Below are 12,233 nucleotides of genomic sequence, written 5' to 3' on the forward strand. Positions count from 1 at the left end.
TCATAAAATAGCCTAGATGGGATTTTTACATACTTCAGTGTTCAAAATATTTTGCAAATTGGTTAATTTATACATCCCATTCTTAAATGGTAGGAGGAGATGAATGTTATTCCAGGTTTACAGATGGGAAAATAACAGTATTGTCATCTCGCAAAAGTTAGCATCAGAAATTTGTGGCAGAGATGGATCAATGGGCATGGCTGCTGCATGGATGGCCGTGTGCCTACAGGTACTGTGCTGGCTTCATGTGGGCCTGTTCAGACCCCAGATCTACCTGAAGTAATCAGTGTGAAGTTTAACACGTCTAACATTACTGTGGTTAATGGCGCTGCTTTGTTGAATGTGGGTACAGCTAAAAGGTGGCTGATGTTCTGTTACTGTGGAGTTTCTCGCTACAAATTCATATACCTTATCACCTCATATGCTATGTTATTCTATAGAAGTATTGCACTAATGGAATGTAATTATTCTTTTTATTGCTGGGATCAATTTATTGATGCAGGTGATAATAAGAACATAATTTCCCCAACAGTATGTTGGGGAATGTACTGTGATGATTGATTAAATCGTTGGGCCTTTCTTTCTTTCTTTCTTTCTTTCTTTTTTAATCATACCATAGAGAACATAGGAAAGAAAGTTCAGGAACTACCCAGGACATAACCTTGTTATTATATACTGAGCAGTAAAATAGCCACAATGTAAAATAGTCCAGATTTCACCACAGAATCTATCTGGTCTGTTCTTGGCAACATTATGAAAGTTCACTGGAATTGCAAATCCTATCATTTAGTGAATAAAAATTTATGTATGTATCATTTCTTTATAGCAGACACAACTCTTCAACATTATATTTATGTGTAATGTGGCATAGCTAATGGATCCTTGTACTGATTGCATAGAAGACAATAGCTTTGTGTCTGTGAAACTAATAGGCCTTCTGCAAGAAACAAGCTGCAGTAGCAATTTGAGACTTTGAAAGCAAATAGAAATGCATAGATGGCTAAGTTAAGGAATATAAAGGAGGTATGGTGCTTTCCACTCCAAATAAAGGACTGAAATGAATGTAGGCTGCATTACCAAGAGTCTTACTGTCAAGTAAATGATCATATACTAAACACAGTCCTCAAGATTCAGAGCTGAGTGCAGGGGGACATTCACATCCATGCTCCTGCTGGCTACACTATTTCTGATACAAGCCAGGGTGCCATTGGCCTTCTTGGCCACCTGGGCACACTGCTGACTGCTGTTCAGCTGAGCATCGACCACAGCTCCCAGGTCTGTTTTCTCCATATATTTCACCCTGCCTGATCCTGTAGCTTGCCTGGGATTGTTGTGACCAGAGTGCAGGACCTGGCACTTGGTCTTGTTCAACTTCATCCCAGTGGCCTCAGCCCAGTGATGCAACCTGTCCAGATCCCTCTGAGGCCTTCCTACCCTCAGGCAGATTGACAGTTCTTCCCGGGTTGGTGTCATCTGCAGGCTTACTGGGGGTGCACTCGATTTCCTCATCCAAATCATCAATAGAGATATTAGACAGGATGGTCCTGAGTACTGGCACATGGGAAACACCACTTGTGACCCGTTGCTGTCTGGATTTAACTCTATTCATCACCACTCTCTAAGCCTAGCCATCCAGCCAGAGTAGAAGTTATCTGGTGGATTACCCCGTTTTTCTTAACTCCATGTTGTTTATAAAACAAAAAAATTGTTGAACTAATACCATCCTTTTCAAAATTACTACAGTTGAAGCTAAGTTTAGAGCAACAAAAGGGGGCTACAATGTCATTTGAAAAAAGAAACTTATGTAGTTTAGCGAAATCATCATTTTCTTTTATGTTACAACTTCAGCAAAAAACAGCCAATCTTTCATCCAGTGCTGAAATGACAGGTGCTGGTAGTCAACCTTCTATCTGGCTTGAGTGACAAATTACACACTGAAATAAAAACCAAGCAAAGGAAGATGTCCAAACTCTACTAAAAGATGCAGAATGTATTTTAACCAATAGCAAGGAGTGACTAATGCTAACCTCACAATTTGCATACAGATTTTGGTTAGCAGAGTGCTAACTGACTGTTTTGCACAACAGATAGGTTAATGTACTGTGCTTGAGTGCATTTAAGCAGTAAATGAAGCACTCAAGTGCCATTAGCGACCCAGAAAAGAAGAAAGCAGCTGAAGTGATGGAGTTATTTTTGTGTTTCTGTTTTGTTTTGTGTTTTGTTTTGTTTTTGTTCCCTTCTCCCCTCCTCTGCTTTTATTGGCCTGGATGAAAGTTACCAAGAGGAAAACAGATGTAAGACAGAGATGACTTGAAAGGACAGGTAATTAATATCGTCTGCCTTAACGTTCTTATCTTGATGGGTTGATGTTTACAGTGCTGACCCTGGGGTGGGGGGAGGCACGACCTCCTCAATATGAAATGAGGAAAGTCCAAAGGCTTTTGAGCTTCACAGAAAGCTTTGCTCCGTCTGTGAAGTGCAAACAGCTTGATTTTTTTTTTGCCTGTGAACACTGTCTTGCAACAGTCTCTATTCTAAGAGCAAGCTCTTTTAACTTTCTTTCCACTAAGAAGCAGCCTGTTAATAGCATTTCGTATGGTACTACTTTTTCTTCTTAGTTTTCTTTTGCTTTTAATTTGCTTGGTAATAAACTCACATCAAATGACTAAGAATTTATGGGGAAGGGGAAGAGAGGACTGCAGAAAAGCAACATTATTTCCAGTGGTTGATTTCCTCCTCATAGCCTCAAATATATATCACCTTTTGCACTTAATTATTTCTGACATTTTGTCCATCATATTGTAATGAGCTTCTTCAGAGGAAATAAAAACAGCTTGTCTCTTTGAAAACAGAGATCCAACTATTTTTTTTTGTGTTTATTATCAAAACACAAGCTGTTTTTCTTCCTCAAAGGACACATCGCCGTACAATGGAAGAAACATCAAGAATTAGATTAGACAGCATCAAGTTCACATGAAAGAAAATACATTTCTTTAAACAGAGGGTTTTTTTTTTAAGGAAGAGAAAAGATGTGAGGATTTAATAATCTAACTCTTTCCCAGAGTGTGCTACTTTCTCTGCATGGATGTGATAGTAGTGAACCAAATGGCTGATTTCATGATAACAGTCTAATTGTGAACAAGGGGCTTGAATTAACTTAATTCATTTGGGAGGTCTTTGATAATTCCTTATATTTGTAAGGTCTGGTACATTTTCTGGTTCCCTGTGCTTTTCCAAATGTGTGTGACTTTGATCATTTTACTATATTAAGCATAATTCACAGGCTAATTTACCATTTGCTTTGAGAGGTTCCTTATATAAATCTTTGACAATTTTTTCGGTATCAGCAATTGAGTTTATTTTCTAATTATATGCACTGGGAGACAATACCATTTCCAGCAGCAACAATCAAAGATAAACCACTGAAAGTGTGGGGAGGAGCACCCAGGTTGTTGAATGGCTTAAAAGATTTCAGAATATCACGTCGCTGGCAGAGGGTGATAGCTGTTGCTTTCTATGAATGAGCATGTATCCAGATGCAATGATTTGAAATGTGTTTAAGAAATAAGTAAGTTGTTAAAGTCTTACCTATTGTACAAGCAACATGGTTGTGGGTGATCTCCAAAATTTTCTAAGCCATATTAAAAAAAAAAAAAATCATTTACTTTCTTCTTAGCCTGGATTCTAGTGTGTACGTATTGTATAAGTGATATACAAAGATTTTATTTACAGGTTTTTATTTTCTGATTTAAATGAATGTACTACATATATGCTTGAAGATAGAAAATGATATAAAATAAACCTGTACATCAAACCTATTTATACAATAGCAGAATTGAAGTCCTGTATTTTTTCAGTGAAGTTAGACAGTTCAATTCTTGTCAAATACACTTCTATTTAGAATCATAGAATCACCCAAGTTGGAAAAACCTCCAAAATCATCTAGTCCCACCATTCACCTGCAATGACTATTTGCCTGTAAAATCACGTCCCTGAGTACTACATCTAAATGTTTCTTGAACACCTCCAGGGATGGTGAATCCTCCACTCTCACTGGGCAGCCCTTTCCTGTGCCTGATGACTCTTTCTCAGAAGAAATTCTTCCCAGAATCCAATCTCAACCTTCTATCACAACTTGAGGCAGTTTTCTCTCATGCTGTTGCAGCTATGTGGGAGAAGAGGCAAAAATCCAAAAAAACAAGAGGACTTAAATGCTTACATTCTAGTAATATTTAGAACTGCCTTTGGTAGTCTTCAGCTTAGGTTAGTTTCAAACATCCCAGGTGTTATTTTCAGCTGTGAGAATGAAGCCTCACAACAGTAGTAAGCAAGCCCCTCCAACACCCATCTGTCATGGTGTAGCAGAAGTGCTAAGTTGTGGCCTGAAGCAGTGATTGAGGCCCCTGGTGGGAAGGCAGGGCCAACCCAGGTGAGCTCAGGTGCATGCAATGTACCTGAGTGACTGGGAGGGGTGGAGCCAGGATCCATTCCTTCCTAGACCTCATTTAAGGGTTGGCAGTGGAGGTGAGGCTTTTTTGTTGGAGAGTCCTGTGTACCTGAGGCATTCTAAGGGTAAGCAGGTTTTTTTTTCCTTTGTTTCTGTGTTCTTGGCTGTTGCATTTGTGTATTTTCTCACTTTTTGTAGCCTAGGATTTTGCTTCTACTCTCGTATTGCTGTGCTTTCCATCATGTTATAGCAATATATGTGGAATGACTGGGTAGCTGAAAAATGAAAAGTCACTGAAGGTGCGTAGTTATAAAGAAACTAGTTTTATATCTGTAGAGTTATTGGAAGTCAATGAAGTTAAAATAATAGATCTAAGCTTGATGTTGCATACTTAATACAGTATTAAGTCATCATTATCTGAATAGTTATTGGAATGTTGGAGTCACTTATTTCTGTTGTATTGAAGAAAAGGAAGGAGACAATGAAAGGAAAAAACCTATTCACAGATATAACAATGGCTACATTTTCAAATGCTTTGATGTATTTAAGGATGTAAATAGACAACTAGTGAGCAGAGGGGGGAGTGAAGATAGTTAGCTACTAATTCATGTGGAATTCTTTTGAAACTGATGCTAAGTGGAAAGAGTTTGCTAAGATTCTTATGATAACCTGATGGGAATCTGTTTGGAAGCTTAATGTGCTTTGAAAAGGACTGTACTTGTGGTCAACTATTGGCACGCCATCTTCAGTAACATAAATAATACATGAGTTCATTTGCTGTATGTACTGTTCAGATGCATAACTTGATCTTTTCAGTGGGTATATTTATTAATGGTTTTAATTTTATTTTTAGACTGGTTAAAGGTAAAGAAAAAATAGGAAAAAGTAATAAGGAGCAAAGTGTTTGTTGAGACCCCATAAAGAAAATATTTGACTTTTAACATCATCGGTTGTGCATTTTGATCACATTCTAAAAGTGATTTTACTTTCTCCTGTCTCAGAAGTTATTTTGGGGATAATTTTCAGCCCAAGTGACATAAATTTGAACATGCTTAACTGTCACTGAAGGAGCATTTATCACAGAAATTACATATGATGCTCATATATGACGTTTTGGGGCTTGGCCTCTTTTTCCAGATAACTAGTGATAGGACAGGAGGTAATGGTTTTAACGTGTCAGGAGAGGTTCAGGTTGGGCATTAGAAGACATTTCTTTCAGAAGGGATGGTTAGGTATTGGAGGAGGCTGTGGAATTGCTGAAAGTTTTCAAGAAAAGGGTAGATATTGCACCGAGGGGCATAGTTTAGTAGGGATGGTGGGTATGGGTTGGTGGTTGGATTGGATGACCTTAGTGGTATTTTCCAACCTTAATGATTTTATGGTAATAAAAATAGCCATTGTATTTTCTTCTTGCAGATTTTTCCTTTATAAATGTAGCTTGTTGAGAAGGTGCATACACCTGTCAGTTGTGCACATTGATTAACTTTGCTTTTGTAAACAATAACATCATAGTTTGATATTTCCTTACTGATTTTTAGTGCTTGAAAGCTTTTTTCGTGGTGATGTTCTTGTAGTCCTCAAATGTAAATATTAGATAAAATATCCTGGTGGGTTTCTGTGTCAGAGAAAAGCACATTTATAATGATGCTCCTTGTTAAGAATGTGAAACCTTCAAAAATTCAATCTGTATTTACATATTTATCAGTTTCAATTTGTTTCCTTCAAAAATATCAGTTTAGTTAAAAAGTTCTCAAATGTTATCTGAAGAAGATAATAGGAAAAAAGGATGGATTATAAATCAGAAACTGTTCCTTACCTATTGATCTAGCTTGTGAGTGTGTCATGTACCAATAACATTGCTTATAAATACTTTTTCTGTTATGAATAGCTAACAGCTGCATAGGTAGATTGAGACTAGAAATCTGTACGGAGCACAGAAAGAATTCCTGCGTTCAAGACAGAATTTCTCTTTTTTCAGGGAAAATAAAAGGCTGTTGAAGGTATCCAGCTTGAACTTAAACATTATCTATTGATATGTTATTCTTACTGAGTCTTACAAGTGCTTAGGATCTTATCTCTTTAACACTAAGCTTATCAGTGAAGATGAAGAGGGGATCTTATGTCCACAAGTATGAATCAATGTTTAATTTGGACATATTTTGTACTGTTTTATTAGCTGTAAAGCTGTGTTTTTGTTTTTTTTTGTGGTTGTTGTTGATTAGACAATATTATAACCTTTCTTCTGGGTATGGGCATAGAATATATCTACTTGAATCTTACCTTTTCTTAAAGGCAAGATATTGCTTTTCTTTGTTTTTCCCAGGATTGCTTGGGAAAAGCATCTTTCATGGCCAACTGTCCAGCAAAAGCATCTTTATTTACTGTAAAACACCCCTGAGCTCTTTAATATGCTAACACTAATGGGGGAGCTTTCTTTTCACTAGTAAAAATGCTATCAGCTTTTCAATTGCCTGCTTGATGTTTTCAAACGTAAATAACTAGCAAAAATTATTTGGAACTTTGATAACCTAGATCTACAGATGAATATTAGAGTCCAGGAAATCCCTGGCAGTGCTTAGATGTTTTCCTGATGGTCATACTAAGAATGTACATGCTATCTGAAGTGAAGGCTTAAGAGATATCTTTTTCACTGGAACTTTCAGGCTCATAGTTCTCACAGTGTATAATAGCAAATCTATACGTGTTCAGAAAGATAAGCAACAGTTGTGAACTGTAATTTCTGTATATCTGCACTGAGCCCTAGAATGGAACTTTTTCAGACTCTCTGAAGGACCCTGAAACATTTATTTCTTGATTAAGAGCTAGTCCATATTAACTCTTGCTATCCATATGGCAGCTCATCTCTCAGAAGATTTGCCTGTAGTCCTAAATTCTTGGTTTCAGGATGCTCTGGTTCAGGAGTTCATTCTTTGTATTTTTTTTATTAATCCATTTGCTGCTCCACCTTCTCAGTTAAGATTGTAAAGCCATTTTCAAAGTAAAGTACTGTCTGTCTCTTTTGAATCACCAGTGTTCTGGGCCATTCTTCAGTCTAGTTCAGCACTGTACGTGTGGTACAACTTCCAGGGATTCAGTTGATTATCTGTAGATGCTATCAATTCAAATAAATTTTTTTTCTTCCTTCCCCTAGTTGTTACAGGTTATAATTTCTCATTAAGTTCTGAAACTTAATGATGGAGGATTGAATGACTGAGGTAACCGTAGTTATTAGAAGTCCTCTAATGAAGAAAATATGAAAAACTACTTGTATAATGAATGGTAGGTGGTAATCATGGAGGCTACTGAAAACTCAGAGGAGCAGTAACTTTTTAATCACAGTTATGGGATTGAATACACCATCAGCTTTTGCACTGTTTATCAACATTTGCAATTAGTGAGGTGACAACCTCATTAAAACATACTACGTTTCTTGTCTTTTGGGAACCATAACACTCATCCGTACTGTATGTCTTAAAACCTATGTTGTACCTCCTCCCAGGAGCACATCTTCAGCCATATCCCCTCAGCAGTCTCTTCCATCCATTTCCTCAACCGTCCCCTTTTGTCTTCATGTCTCTTCATGTGTGCCCTCTCCTCATAGTTGCCATTCTTCCTTAGATGTTTGAGCAGAGGCAGCAGCTTCTTCAGAAGCCTGTGGTTTGGGCATGTTGAGTTATTTATACTGGGCTTCAGAGCTGACTAAATCCATTATGATCAATGCATGGACTTCTCTAGCATCTCACCAGTGCAGCCAGCCTCAGCTGACTCAGACCCTGCAGATTATGCCCAACTAAGAACTCATGTGTGAGCTAATTGGGCATTCATGTGCATGCTGGGTATCTGTGTATATACAAATTGGCAGTTCACGCTTAAATTGATTGGGTGCTCATGCATGAACTGATTGGCCTCTCATGCAATGACAGTGCTCAGAAGTATGTAGACGCATAAAACTTTGCCATTGCTACTTGACAACCACTCCCTCCAATTTCTCAGTTGAGTCTGTTGAGCCAATATGTGGTGAATTGGAAATCCATCCATTTTTCACAGGAGCAAGCCTAAAGATTTGTCTATGAGCTTCTGTTTTAAAGTACTTGTAGAAAAGCATAAATATATTTTCTCCAAATTCTGTAGATTTTTTTTAAAGTTCAGACATCTTAACAAAACTAAATGGCTTCTTGGCTTCTCATTTTCTATAGTTCTTGTCTGTACCTTTTTTAAATCTTGCATTCACTTGAAAATAATCAATAGATCTAAGCAAAACCTAGACTTCACAGTAATCTTTGATAATTAGCTTTTGATCACAGTCTTCCTACAGCAGCTCAGGTCTGGAGCTCCATCCCCTTCATTTAGTGTTTGTTGGTTCAGCAGCACAGCTGTAGCCATCAGGAAGTTTGGTCCTTGCTGTGGATAAAGATCACTTTGTAGAAACAGAGCAGACTCTGTAGGAGGAACTTAAATGTGATCATAGGCAAAGCTGTTACAGGGAAGTTAGTAATCAGCAGTACAGAAAGGCCCTCCAGTTGCAAACGCTGTTCCTGAATTCTTTTGTCTGTTGTACACTTTTTCAACTTTGCTGCCTTTCCAGATTTTTCTGGCAATATTGCTGCCAACATCTTAGCTGTCACAAAAGGAGCACCTCTTAGTACCAACATCTGCAACTGGACTTTTATGCTGCCAGTAACTTTTCTCTTATCCTTTTCAGGAAATGGCAATTGCATATTTAGCTGTGCTTGTGCGTATATAGCTTACCATCTTGATGTTTCTCTTTGGAGGGTAGAAAACATTTCATTTTGACCCCTTTGTCAATAGCTTTTGGGTGAATAATACAGAAAGTGGTGAACCTTTATGGAAAGATCAAGCTTATTCAAAGAGAACAAGAAAAAATCCAGACAGCTCTGCTACCACAGCTGTGTACTTCTCCAGTCTGCAGTGAGGAAACTGAAGATCTTAAGCTAAAAATAGATGAAATCAGTCATCTTATCTGGTGGAGACCTGGCAAAGTCTAAATTCTGTGGAGGAAGAGAACAAGCAGGCTCCACCTGCACATGTCCTTTCTACCATGGAGTTTTATGAGAACCCATTCAAATAAGTTAATTCTCAAGATCCCCTTAGTCTTGTGATCCTTTTACACGACATTTTAGTAACAAGCAGTAAAGTGGTCTTGCTCAATTTTCCTTCCTGTTATTGTTTCCTGCCTTACTTTGTAAGCAGGTAAAACTATTCACAAAGGAATTATATTCAGTCTTTCCTGTAGGAGTTCGTAGAGGAGTCCTCATAAGGAATTTTTATTCAAGTGATTTGTTTTTCTTAATGAAAATGATTTATTTAATTGAAATTCTTCAATGTGGAGGTCTTTCTACATAGGAAGTTAAAAATAAAGCCAGCCTTACTGTTTTATTTACTCTTGTGTGCGTGCTCCCTTTCTCTAATGACTGTATCACAGATACGTAGTATAGCTAAAAGTGAAGTTCTGTAACATTTTGAGCACAAAAGTCTGTATTCAGCAAATTGCTTTGCTAATACCATATCCAGTTACCTGAATGTTGGAGGTATATTTTATGGCATTGCCAAAGAAAGCAACTAATAATACTTCTAAGAACTGTAAGTTATAAAATGTGTAGTGAATGTCTGTTCTTGGCAACCATTTTTGACTGAAAACGAGATATTAGGGAAATAAATATCATTTATTCCATGTATGTGCCTGTTGTCTTTCACAACAAGTTTGCAGCTCTTTCACTGTAGTGAAATGTTGTAAGTTGTGCTATAAGAAAAATTAGTTGTTGCATAATCATTGTGTTAACAAATACGTCAAACTCTTTATCATACTGTTTAGTTGCATATTAATACTGCATACTTCCTGGTACCCAGCTATCATGTTTAGAGAACCAACCTGGTGTAGTGAGTACTAGACCAAGAAATAACTGTATAGCATAACTGTGTGTTTGTGTAAGTGGGCTCTGTGGTGGAGAGAAAAGAGCGCTGGGTACTCCCTGGCAATGGCAGTGAGGTTCTGTACGTGGCCTCCTAAATTAAATTTGGGAGGGCTGAATGGTGACAGTGGTATGTGTTAAGTGAATTACTGTGTAGGGCAACATCACAGAACAATATGGAGCTAAATAATGAATTTCCTTTAGTGCTACCTGAAAAGATATGGCATGTTCTTTTTTTCAATAAGAACAAGTAAAAAGCAGCATTGCTGGTGAGATTTTTCTCTTAATGAAATCAGCACCGTGCAATTGTAATGCCACATCTGACAGCATACATAAAGGTGCATTGTCTTAAAAAAAGTAATGTTGGAACTAGCTTTCTGCATAGCACCCAAAGAACAATAGTTCTGATTGAAGTTTAAATAACTAAAAAGGATTGGTAACTTCCAAGGTTACTAACACAAGCAGTGACTGGCTTTTGTTTTTGTTGCTTTTCTATTTAGGTAAACATAAACTGTGACAACTCACAGTACAAGTGGTCTTGGGTATTTATCTTTCTCACCCACTTAGGCACGCTTTACAAAAGGTTCTGTCCCTAAGATATTTTTCCTCTTCTCACGCCACTGAAGGTTAGTAACATATTGCCTCTCCTCATAAACATTGCCTCCCTAGTATATTTGAATAGCACTGCTACCGCACGGAATTATGAGAAAGACAAGGTGTAGTGCAGTCATGGGCCTACATTTCTTCAACTTGTTCAGCATCTGTTCCTTCAAGTGTTTTTATATATATACACTAATAAGCTGAATTCTACAACATGAAAAGAGCCATGTTGTGGGGAGTAAGAACATCTTTGGTGTTCTGATGTGCTACATAAACTATGTACCCTTATCTGTTGTCTGTTTAGAGCCAATCAGAAAGTGAAATCTGGTCCTCTGTTATTTTATTACTGCCAAATAATGTCACTGAAATACAATTGTCTTAGATCCCAAATCCAGGTGTTTTTGGAGTGTTTGAGACCAGATATCCTGAAGATACTTTTTGTAATACACTTTGTATGTTTTCTTGTACCAAACAAATATGGAAGAGTTAACATTTACCTTTGTAATGTAGTTCACAAATATAGTGCTTTCTTCCTCAGTGACTATTTAATCCATTTACTGAAATAGTACATAGGTCTATGGTGTAGCCAGGGAACACTGTATTGCTTGGCTGCTTTTTGTTATATTTCCAACAAAAATTATATTCTGTTATTTGAATGTTATTTGGCAATCTGTAGCCAATGCATATTGTTTATTTGGCCTTTGTAATGTTACACCTAAATGGATAAGGAATGTACGGTTTATGAAAAATATGTTGTACAACATAAATTTGAGATACTTTTATAGCTATGGAATGTGTTCTTGGTTTTTTGGTTCTCATATTTACATAGAAAATTCAGCTTTTTCCCATATACTGCTAAGCTTCCCTCTTTTTTTTTTTCCTATATTTTTCTGCTTTGATCTCAAGTGAATGGTGCCAGCAAACACACACTGCAAAATTATGTTGCTTAAACATTAAGTCTAATGGGTGCAGATTAAAGTCCACTGCAGAAAAAATAAATCTGATAGATATTACCTCAGATCCACAGATTTTTTTGATCAGCTAGAGCTGGCAGATTTGTACTGAAAAAGTTTAAAAATTTTCCTCTTGATTTTGAGACTTGAGCTAAGTTGGAAAAAAAGTGGGCATAATTTGCATTTATGTGCAAGTATTGTGTATTGCATATATAAAATGTTACGTTAAATAGTGCATTGTATATATATGCACATATACTGCTGTCTCAGTGTCTGAGATGCTGAGGTGACAGATACGACCAG

At 37.2% G+C, this 12,233-nt stretch overlaps 1 protein-coding gene across 1 annotated transcript in view; it reads left to right on the plus strand.

Moving 5' to 3' along the window:
• The first annotated feature begins 4,482 nt into the window (after positions 1-4,482).
• NKD1 (NKD inhibitor of WNT signaling pathway 1) overlaps positions 4,483-12,233 on the plus strand; it is a 215,439-nt gene continuing 207,688 nt past the window's right edge. The window contains exon 1 of the mRNA XM_048958766.1: positions 4,483-4,572. The gene's annotated coding sequence lies outside the window, so the exon portion shown is untranslated. The remainder of the gene's footprint in view (positions 4,573-12,233) is intronic.

This window comes from Lagopus muta, chromosome 12 (genome assembly GCF_023343835.1).
Source record: "Lagopus muta isolate bLagMut1 chromosome 12, bLagMut1 primary, whole genome shotgun sequence".
Classification (NCBI taxonomy): domain Eukaryota; kingdom Metazoa; phylum Chordata; class Aves; order Galliformes; family Phasianidae; genus Lagopus; species Lagopus muta.